This window comes from Terrapene carolina, unplaced genomic scaffold (genome assembly GCF_002925995.2).
Source record: "Terrapene carolina triunguis isolate 2854851 unplaced genomic scaffold, T_m_triunguis-2.0 Scaffold130, whole genome shotgun sequence".
Taxonomy (NCBI): Eukaryota; Metazoa; Chordata; order Testudines; family Emydidae; genus Terrapene; species Terrapene triunguis.
The window spans coordinates 28015332-28026425 of record NW_020664481.1 but is presented as its reverse complement, the minus strand read 5'-3'; the positions used below and the strand labels follow the sequence as shown (position 1 = coordinate 28026425).

The 11094-nt window shown below is 41.4% G+C and overlaps 1 protein-coding gene across 3 annotated transcripts in view; it reads left to right on the top strand.

The window, feature by feature from the left end:
• Positions 1-580: 580 nt before the first annotated feature.
• CHD9 (chromodomain helicase DNA binding protein 9) overlaps positions 581-11094 on the top strand; it is a 180955-nt gene continuing 170441 nt past the window's right edge. For 2 of the 3 annotated variants that reach the window (XM_026652907.1, XM_026652903.1), the window contains exons 1-2: positions 581-705; positions 9830-10030. The gene's annotated coding sequence lies outside the window, so the exon portion shown is untranslated. Of the gene's footprint in view, positions 706-843; positions 899-9829; positions 10031-11094 lie in introns of those variants that run through there. The other variant, XM_026652904.1, reaches the window with a different exon arrangement.

The window sequence follows — 11094 nt, the reverse complement described above, 5'->3', positions numbered from 1 at the left end:
ACCGGCGGGTGGAAAGGAGGCCGAGGCCGCGGCCGCCCGCAGCTGCAAGAGGGCGCCACTGTCCGCCGGAGCGCCGCGCCGCGCTCGCCCCTTGGCTTTCCCCAGCAGCGGGGCCTGCCCAGCATCCAGGTCTCTGCGGGAACCTCCAGAGTAAACGCGCCCGGGATTGGCTTCTGTCAGTGAAGGGGGCCATATTGGATCAGCGCATCGCTGCTCTCACGCACCATTTTATCAGCGGCTCTGATTCTTTCATCTGCCTGGACGCTCGCGCCCCACCCCCTCCCCGCCCAGGGCGGCGCCCCCCGCCCCTGCGGGCTGTAGAAGCGTGAGGAGAAGGAGACTCGCGCGCTCCTCCCAACCCCACGCCGCCGCCTCCTCCCCTCCTCACACCCCTCGCTCGCTCACTCCTCCCCGGCTCGCAGACCCGCTCTCCTCCCTGCCTGCCTCCCTCCCTCCAGCGGAGGCACCGTGTCAGCCAGCCGAGGCGGCCCCGGCCGGGCGGCCAATCAGCGAGTGGGTGACAAATATGCAAATGTGCCCCCCCCAGCCCGTCCCCTCGGGTTCGCTGGGGCTGGTGGGGTCGCGGCGCGGAGCTAGTGAAACTTCGCCAATAGCCCTCCTGTTTCCCTGCCCGGGCGGGGGAAGAGCAAATCACGCCGCGCCGCCTCCTCCCGCTCCTCCTCCCGGGCCTGTGCCAGCCACCCGGTAAGTGGTGCCCCCAGCCAGCGGTTGCCTGCGCACCCCGCGGGGCCGGAGCGGCAGGGGGATTCCCCGAGGGGGGAGGGGAGCCGCCGCCGCCCCGTTCCCCCGTAGTCTGGCCGAGGCAGGGAGCTGTCAGGCGCGGGGCATCTCTCCCCACGCGTGCCGGCCAGGCGGCCGCGTAATGGCGAACCCGGCGGTGAGTGCGTGCGAGGGGACTGGCTGCTCCCCGCCGCCCCCGGAGCAGGCCGCGCTTCAGGTGCCGGAGCCACGGGCTGGCCCCGGCTCCCCCCCCGCCCACGCGAGGGGACGGCGCGGCCGGGCCTGCTCTCGCCCTGCCTAGGCTGAGCCTGTTTCCGCCCCTCGCAGGGCAGGCGCGGGGCGACGGCAGAGTCTGGGTCGCCCCTGCCCCTCGCACCCACCAGGCGCCCCCCTCCCCCGGCCGCGCCTGGGCCGGAGGCAGGGTGGAGGGGCGGGGGCTGGGTTGGAGCCGGGCCCCGGCGTACGGGAGGTCGGCGGGGGCTGGTCCCCAGCGGGCAGGAAGGCGGCGGAGGGAGAGGGATGGGAGCTGGCTGCCCATCCGGCAAGTGGGCGAGGCGGCCGGGGGAAGACTGGCGAGCTTGGAGCTGCTGCCCGCTGAGAGGGCGGGGGCGGGGCGGTGCAGGCAGAGAGGGAGGCTGAGGTTGGAGCTGGCTGCCCCCTGGGCGGGGGGGAAGCGAGCGGAACGGAGCTGGCTGCACGCTGGGCAAGGGGGCGTGTTGGAGCTGGCTGCCTGTGAGGCAGAGGAGGGGTGTGCGTTGGGGTGCGGGCAGCGGACCTGGCTTCTCCACCAGGCAGGGAGGCCAGGGCGGGGACGGGGGATGGGAAGCTGCTTTTCCCCTCGGCAGATTAAAAGGGGTTTGGAGTGCAGATTGTGGGGGTTGCTAATAGGCAAGGTGGGGGAGGAGGGGGGTTAAGCTGGTCCCTGGGATAGCAGGGTGGTCATTTGAGGCTATCTTCCTCCTGGGTGTGTTAGATGGATTGGAACAATATATGTCAGGAGAGTGTGTGTCTCTGCTGAAGGCGGGAGGCTTGTGACAGCTTTCTGCTGAGGCGAAGGGATCTACTGCAAACAGGATGGTGTGGAAGAAAACCTATCTTCCCAGACAGGTTGGTGGGAGGGGAGGGGAGGAAGAGAACATTCAAGAAGTCTCTCTTTGCAAAGGTGACATCAAGGCCTTCATCTCTTAGGAAGGTTTTCACCCTCCTTATTCACTTTGGCATGCAAAAGACCATATCCATAGTAACTAAAAACTTTAATGAAAGCTGTATCACCTCACTATGAGGAGATACAGACAGATCTGGTGTCTCTTGCAGAGGAGAGACTGAAGAGCCTTGGGCCAGCAGGCATGGTTGCTGGGGAGAAAATGGAGACTGCAGACAGAAAAAAGGGAAGGATTAATAAATATAATGCTGCAACAGCCATGATAGTGCTAGAAAGGGTTCTGACCTCCTCTGCCCCTTTTCTCTGAGGTCTTGTGACTTCGCTTTTAAAAGTAGTTGTCTCTGAACCTCCACCACAAGAAAAGTAGGCTTGTCTGTCATAGGAGGTTTCTGTACCCCATTTCACTTCTGTGCCAGTCCAGAAACACCAGTTTGTTAGGTGCAAGCTTTATCCCCCCTTTTTCATTTAATTTAATAGTAATCATAACTGAAAACTTCTGAGCGGAAAGACTATGTTGGACTTTGTAGGTAAATAGTTTCTACTTCCTTTAATATCTTTGAGCAGTTACAGAGTTTCTATCTAGCAAGGGTTGTGAATTTTTGTTTATATTTATAGGTGAAATAGCCTATATTATATTTGTGCTGACTTCCTTCAAGTGGTAAACAAAATCTTACAACCTATGTGTTTTACTTCAGATTTTGATAATTACCTAAGTGGGAGAGCAAAATAATACCCTGCTTATTTCCTGATAGTCATATGGTCTCCATCCAAAAAGACAACCTGATATGTTCCTGCTTGTAGGCATCTGCTAATTCTTTAACTGTTCAGACACACCTGCTTGATGGGGCTGCAAAACACTACTGACTTAAATTCCTTTTTTAACACATGAACATAAAAAATAAATTCTTACTCTCACATAAGCAATTCACAGAGCTGTGCTTTTGACAGTCATGGATATCATAACAATTAACCATCCACAGGAAAAATACTTCTTCATAGTGAAACTGTTACTTATAGGATATCTTCAACAAAAGCTTGTCAGCAACAATCAATATTTTGCCATTCTAGGAACATCACAATATGCGGTTTACCAATTGTGCATTGCATGACATTGGAAACAAATTGGGAAATACTATGCCAAACTTGTCTTCATTAATTTGAGTATAAAGATATACTCAAAGGTGCTAAGATCATTAAGTTAGTCAGTGTTGCTTAAGCTGTTAGTATTCAGCCACATATGTCAGCAAATGGTTTGGTATATAAGCTCCTAATAAATCTTTACAGTGGAGAGTAGCCCAACTTGCCTCCCAAAGACTTGTTGGACTCCTGTCCATCATTATTATGACTAAAGATATGTGATTTTTAAAAGATGCTGAGTAGCTTCAGCTCCCACTGACTTCAACAGGAGCAGTGGATGCTGAGGGCTTCTGAAAATCAAGCCATGAGTTCCTAGTCATTTTTGATTAGGTAAATGATGAAAGCTCAGAGTGGGGGAAAATATGTTTTTAGTGATTGTATCTGTGAAGTGCTCTGATTTGGACCATCACACGGAGACTATGAAAGCCTTAAAGCAGACCTTGTTCATGTGTTTCCTTTCTATAAAATAGACAAGAGCCAGTGACTTAGCGAGATTAAAAATGAGGTTGACACAATTTTATTATACTGCTCTACTCCTGTGACATTAGGTAATAGGTATGTTTTAATTTCAACATGCTTCCAGCCCTCCATCCGAGTGTGGGGAGCACTAACAATTCTTGATTTTGTATTATTTATTCATTTAACATTTTGCTACAAACTTCATTTAATGTAAACTACAACTCCTACTTGAAATATTATAAAATGAATAGGTCATCCACACAATTTTAGCAGAGCTTATCAGGTAGGATTCCTTAATGTGTTGCCTTGTCTCCCATATATCAGGCCTGCTGTATAAGTCCTTGTGTCTACCTCATGTAAATGTTTAGACTCTGGAGCATTGCATTATTTTGGAAGGAATGATGAACAGAAGTTGGAACAGAAGGAGGAGAATGCAGTGTTCTAGTTTGGTCCTGCACAGTTCTGGGTTACAGTAATAGTTGTAAAAAGCAACAGAGAGTCCTGTGGCACCTTTAAGACTAACAGATGTATTAGAGCATAAGCATGCATCCGACGAAGTGGGCATTCATCCACGAAAGCTTATGCTCCAATACATCTGTTAGTCTTAAAGGTGCCACAGGACTCTCTGTTGCTTTTTACAGATCCAGACTTGAGTAATAGTTGTGATTCCTATGCTACCCACAAACTGAGTCCTGAGTAAATTTTCTTTGCTCTTCTTACTTTTTATAGATTGTTTCATTCAGTTTACTTCTCTGATCATTCCTGTTACAGCCACAGTCCCTTTCAGACTAAGGAGCAGACTGCTCAATACACTTAAGGAAATTTCATTCTCTTTCAGGCTCAGATTTCATTGTTTTCCCCTTTCTCCCAATCAGCCTCTTTCCTGGACAAGAGGCAGGGCTTTCAGGAACTTGAAGGATCTGAAGTCACCTTAATTGATGTACCCAAAGCCCAGCCATGGGATTTTGTGAGTCCAGAGTTCTAAGAACTGACAGCTGGAATCCCACTGTCATCTGGACTCCCTGAGGGGCATTTCTCCTGTTCAGCAAGAGGAAGGAGGGAAGACTTTTCTTTACCTTCACCATGTTAAATTTGCAGGGATGCAATAACCACAATATGGGTTGCTAGCACTTAATTCAAATATGATCAGAGTGTGCTGATCATTTTTTATTTCTCTGGCCAGTTCATATAGGCAAGAGAGAACTTGTTTGGCCACTGGCTATCTGAATGTAGAGACTCTTCTTTTTAATGTAAATTCTGGGTATTTCTCTTTTTGTGCAACATTCTGATAACGAATACATAAAAAAAGCTAGTTGCTTTTGCCATCTAAAAAGATCACATGTTGGAGGAACTTGTAGAATATTGAACTGTAAAACACAAACAAAAATAAATTGTGGTATTAGAGCAATGTGGCAAGTGAAAGCACACATTAGGCATTTAAGCATTTTAATCTATAACATACACAGAGAGGTGTAAATATTTAGAAATGCTGAGTTTATTTTATTGTATTGGTATATTTTCAGCACGGTGCACGTGCAGCTAGATACTCAACTACATTTTAGTGAGAGCTCATTTAAGGTGTTTGTGTTGCAGCATTTGAGACTAAAGTTCTTTTTCATGTTGCCCTGCCACCATGCTTCATTTATAAAACTGGAGGGAACATACTTGGGGTGAGAAGGTGGTTCTGTCCTCAGTTTCACTCAGTTCTTGGCTTGTTTGACAACAAAGGTGCCAGTGTGATGTGGACAACAGTTGTACTGAGACCTCCAACTTGATTCAGCCTGCACACCAAACAGATGTCTGATATTAACATCTTTGGCTACTATATATAACTATGAGTGAATTTGTAGATCATAACTTTGATAGTCATTGATTTTTTTTTTGTTTACCTTTTTGTTTTGTTTTAAAGGCCGGAAGGGATATTTGTGATCATCTAGTTTGACCTCAAAAACACTGACACTTGAGGACCGTTTAATTTATGAAATTAACCATTTCAAAGTTTGTACCTACATAAAAAGTAGCAGAGTCCATCACAAGATGCGGCCATCCCATTCACTTCTTGTGGCCAAATACCAATTTTGACTGTGCTTTATATAGCTAATAGAAAATTTACTAACAGTGAGTACCAAATTGATCTCCTCCTTCAGTGTGGTGTTAACTACTCTCCTTTATGTCACATGAGGAATAAAAACAGTTTTCTGTGCTTAATATATTAGAAGTTTAGATAGTCTTCCAAAGTTCATTCTAGAAAATTGCATAGGCTTTTACTAGTAAATAAAATAATAATAATCTCATATAATAAAAATAATCTCATATAATTATTTTAAAGATTAACACATTACTGAACCTCATAAGAGAAAAACTTGTAATAGCTTCTGAAGACTTTCTGTTACATATAATGACATAATAGTCTACCCCTTTAATAATATGAATAACGTGAACTTGCTGTCATTTCTGTACAGGGTGGGTTGATTTAAATTGCCAATTTGAATCAATTTAAATGAACATGCAGGAAACCTTGATTTAAATAATCAATTTTAATCATGTTTTGCATGCACTTTTTCATTATTTTCCTGAAGAAAGGTTGATTCTCACTGGCTGGCAACCATTAAAACATGTTGATTGCAACTAAATATAGCCTTTACACTAAATTTAATGCTGCTTTTTGCTAACCAGGAGGATACACTATATCTATATATATTTATTTAAGCAATTGCATAGCTTACCTTACATTTATTTAGGTTCTTCATTCTTACCTTTTAATTCTTAGAAAATAGTGAATGATGCATTTCTTATTTACTAGATTTAATTTTTTTACTTGCAATTTGTGTCATGCTCTAATTGGATGGAAACTCAAATTGAATTTTAAATGCACAGAAATGGCATTTTAAATTTAATACTACTTGTGCTGGATACATAAGGGAAAAACAGTTTATCAAAACGTGTTTTGCCTTGAAAACAAACTGATTTATTAAGCAAAGGAAGTTTTTTCTGTAGTTAGTGAATTTAACTGACTGTGGCTGGTCACCATGTCCTTCAAGATTTTAGAACTAGTAGATCTCATTTTTTCATGCGTTTTCAATTCCCAGTTGGTTTCTCAGCTTTGAAGGAGGCAGTCATTGAACTAAACTAGTTGAATAAATTGAAATAAAGAAAGTATTCTCTCTGCACCTTCGGAAGAGGCTATTGCTGTCCAAAAACTGGTTTAGCACTTCTACAAACTCTTGTTCCAGGTGCTAAACCAGTGACTTCCACCAGTTCAGTGGTCTGACGTTCTTTAAAATTTAGCAGCAAACATATCACATATTATATTTTGTTTTTAGTTTAAATTATTTTAGTAGATTATAGTGAGTTAAGGCCTTATTAATATAAGTTGTCAATTTAAAATTAAATTTTAAATAGAGAATTTAAAAAAAAATCTAATTTAAATTAAAACTTTTTTTATTTAAAAAAATCATTAGACATTTTTAACCACTATACTATTGAAAATGAACGTAGGCCTGGTTCTCTTCTCATACTGCAGTACCTCAGGCGTAACGCCATTGAAGTTAGTGGAATAAAACTGTAGGTAAAACCAGGGTAAATGTGAAAAGAATCAGGCATTGGGTCTGTGTTTCTTGATGGCTGAAATGTACAGTCTTTCAAAATATTTATCACCATTTTGCAGAAGTCACAAAATTTAGTCCCTAATCTAGATCTTTTGTCTTCTGAGAAATTCGCAATTATAATCCTCAGAACCCACTTGTGAAATAGGTATGTGTTGCCAGTTTACTGATGGGGGGGCAGTGAAACAGGTTGTGACAAAAGGTGTTGATGCTAAAATGGGATAAGAGCTCAGGTGTTCCTATCTGTTCACTGCTGTGCTCAGATGACTAGAATTCAAGAAGGCATTCACTTACAGCTTAAGATACTGTCACTTTGAATTTATTTTGTTTTTAAGTTAGAAAAGAGGCAATCTATTAAGGAAGTCTAAAACTTTTCTGCAATGCATTGTTTGGGACCCATGTATGTCAAATCTGTATTAGAGCACTATTATAATGTTAGAGAAGTTTTATGTGCTCTTCATTTCAAAGATGTGGGTCTTTCCTTGTGAATAAATGTGATGATGAGAGGGAAGCCTGAAATTGCACTTGTTCTGCACAATATATAGGGTAATATCTGGAGGAATATCTGTGGCACCTTAATTTGAGCTCCATTGAGGCTTGAAATTCTGTTTTTCTGAATTTGCACAGAAAATTACTTACGCTTATGTGTAAACAGTTTTCAGTGCTGTCAATCTGTGTTCAAATCAGCCTTAGTCAACAGCAAAATAAATATGGCCTCTCCTTTGAGCTTGTTTACACCCTTGTTCACGTAATAAAATTATCACAGCTCAGAAAACCACCACACAACCTGGTGGCTGGCAATAGCTCACCAGGACTGTCATGAAACTGGAATACCAGAGTTACTGAAGGTCAAGATTAATGTGTATTAGTAGAGTTGTATGATGAAAGAAGGTTAGATTGTGAAATGGGTTAGTAGTTCATTATTTTATCTCTGGAGATCTGTAATGAAATCTTGTTTTAGGCCACAAGAGAAAATGAGAGAGAGAGCTTTTACCTGGTTCTTAGTGAATATTTGTCCATATCACACAGCTTCCACGTAATTGTTCAGGAAAAATCTTGGACTGCAGAAATGGGGGTACCGCAGGTCAGGTTTGAGGTGCATTGGCAGAACTTGTGACAAAACTTGAATGATGATTTGAATCTATTTCTGGTGTAGCAAAGCTTCTGTAGTTGTCTCCTAAGTTATCACTTATTTTTATAAATACTAAAAACTTACGCAAAGCATCTCATATTTAATCCTAAATAAAAGCAAATAAACCTTTTACCTCCTTCCCCAAATTAAAATGTTTTCCTAATCTTATGATAGGTCTTGGTTTCCACACAGGTCACTTAAAGAATATATTTCATTCTGATCTTCCAAGGGAAAAGTATTCTCTTCATATTGGCATGTTCAGATAAGCTGTATTTGGGTGAGGAAATGGAGAACTTTGGTTCACTTTCAGTTATAAAGTGAACCAGGATTCACTATGTGGAGTCCTGAAACTTGTCATCATGACTACAGAACCCTTCATAGATAATTTTTGGAAACGTCAGATGAAAGTAATCTTGAAAGAGTAGAATAAGATAATATTTTGCTCCATTTTCCAGTAATCTTACCATTGAAATTTTGGACCCTGACAGTTTTTCTCCCATGGAGAAGTTTTGGATTAGCATGTCTCCTTTTTCTAAGAGCAGAATATTCAAGACTGTTTAACTCCTTCTTATCTCAACTTGTTAAAATCAACTTTACTGACAAGGTGAAGCGCACACCTGTGTTGGTACCAGTGCTTGCAAAGAAATATTCCAATCCAGCAAGTTTTTTCTACAGCGTTGGAGTAGTCTCATTTGAAATCAAACCTTCTGTTGTATACAAGAAGCTCTTGGTCATAAGCACATACAAGTAAATAGTCTTTAACTCACCAGTTTTCTGTTATCATGAGCTTTATGTGATATCACAATTTGTTACAATTGGAGCAGAGTGGTTATCCCAAATAAACTGAAATAAATAATATATTCCACTTTTTACTAATGTATATGGAGAGTCTAAATTGAATGAAGGTAGATTATTTTTGTTTATGGTTCCAAAGGATTTTTTGAAATGGTGATGCTTTGGCTCCATCAAGAGTGTGTTAGGGATTTTCAGAGTTGTACAGTTTGTAATATAGGTATGTGTACATGTATGCTGAGGAAGATTTTTTGTTGTTGTTATTTTACAAAAGAATACTGGCCTCCTTGTTTGGGTAATGGCAGATCATTTTTTAAAGGTGTCGTTTCTAGGGTAGCTTTGTTCAAACGAGCCATGTTTGGCAAAAATCTTCATTCCAGTTCATGTTGATAAAATTGGTCCTTACAATTTATATACAACATATTAACCCCATCCACACATTTCAGGGCAAACAATGGAAATCACAGAAGCTTTACTGAACTCCTTTTGAGTTGATGCATCATGTAACTACTTACTATAAGTTTGGCAAAATAACTAATTGACAGCACAAAGTAAAGAAATACTGCTTAAATAAACGAGAAATATGAGAATGGGCTGGATCCTATTTTTTCTTTGACTGTGACTAAGCTGTGTGCATGCAGCTTTCTGTAATTTTGCATAGATATTTTATTTTTATGAACGTATTGGTGTAATTGTCATTGAGCTATCTGTTTGCATGGGTAACACTTTTTAATGCTTTAATAATGCCTTATTTTTCTCATTACTTCATCTTTTATGTTTCTTTTTTCTTTTTAACACAAGATTCTTCAAAGCCACAAATACTCCATGGTTGTCTTAATATCTGAGGCTGGTCAAGCAAGTGGTCTCTCTTGGCTTGAGGAGTGAGAATCCTCTTTTTCCTGTTCTGAGTTATTGACAGAATCAGTTTGAGGAAGAATTTGTGATTGACAGCTATGTTTCAGATAACAAAACATTTAAGCAAGCTGATGTTTGCCACAGTTGGTAAGTGCAGAAATCTCTAAGTGTGATATTTTTAATTTGTAAACTAGTGGGGAGGGCAACGTTTGATTCCAAGATCATGGTTTATTTTTTCCAGATTAAATTAAATAACGTTGAAAATAAAATACCATTAATCGGTGTATTGCAAAACCTTATGCTATAAATTAGCCTGTTTGTAGTACTTCTTAACCAATTAACTCTTTATTATTCAGAAAAGTTGTTTGTATATTTAGTAATAGTTGACTGTTAAATTCTAGAAGTATGGATCTGAACTTGATTGACAGATGGGAAGAGAGGTTTTTGAATCTCTGAAGGGATCTCCGATTTTTTTCTGTTGTGATATGAAATCGCAGTATAAGAAGAAAATCTAAAGGAAACTTTTGTGGATATTCCTGTACAAAATTTGTACATATCACCTAAGACAGTAGAGGACAGATTAGAGGATGTTTCAGACGGGTGTCTAACTGTTTTAGACACAATCAATCTTTTTAGGGTTCAAGAATTCCTAACATAGAACAGCCTGTAAGTAGGCTAGGCATACTTCAGTCTACCAAATTTAGAATGCGTTTACAAGTTATTAAATGAGAAAAGAAGAGCAGATCTTGCAGCATGTATATCAAGAGTGCGTACTAAATACAGTTTTAACATGAAGTTACCAGCTTATGACAAACAGTTCTTGTTATCCTGATAACTGTGTTGTGCATTGTTTGGAAGATACAACTCATTTTCCATGTATCCTGATTAAAATACTGTGAAGTTTCAAAAAAAAAAAAAAAGATATAAAATTAAGAATAACACTTCACTAATAAATTTGTGAGTGTACGTTAATGAAAGATCTCCTGAGAAACTCTCCTGAGAAGGCTTGTATTTAACAGAATTTAAGGCTGCTCTATTTGCCTAGGAAAAGGATCATGTTTTTGTATGGGGAAATCTATCTATAAAAGCATATTGATCTAGAATGCAAATCCACTTATTTCCCCCCTTTTCCTCCCCACGCAGCATTGGGGAAGGGGAATGGTATGCTTCATTGTGTTTTCTCTCTTCCAGGGATCCCAGAAGCTTTTACT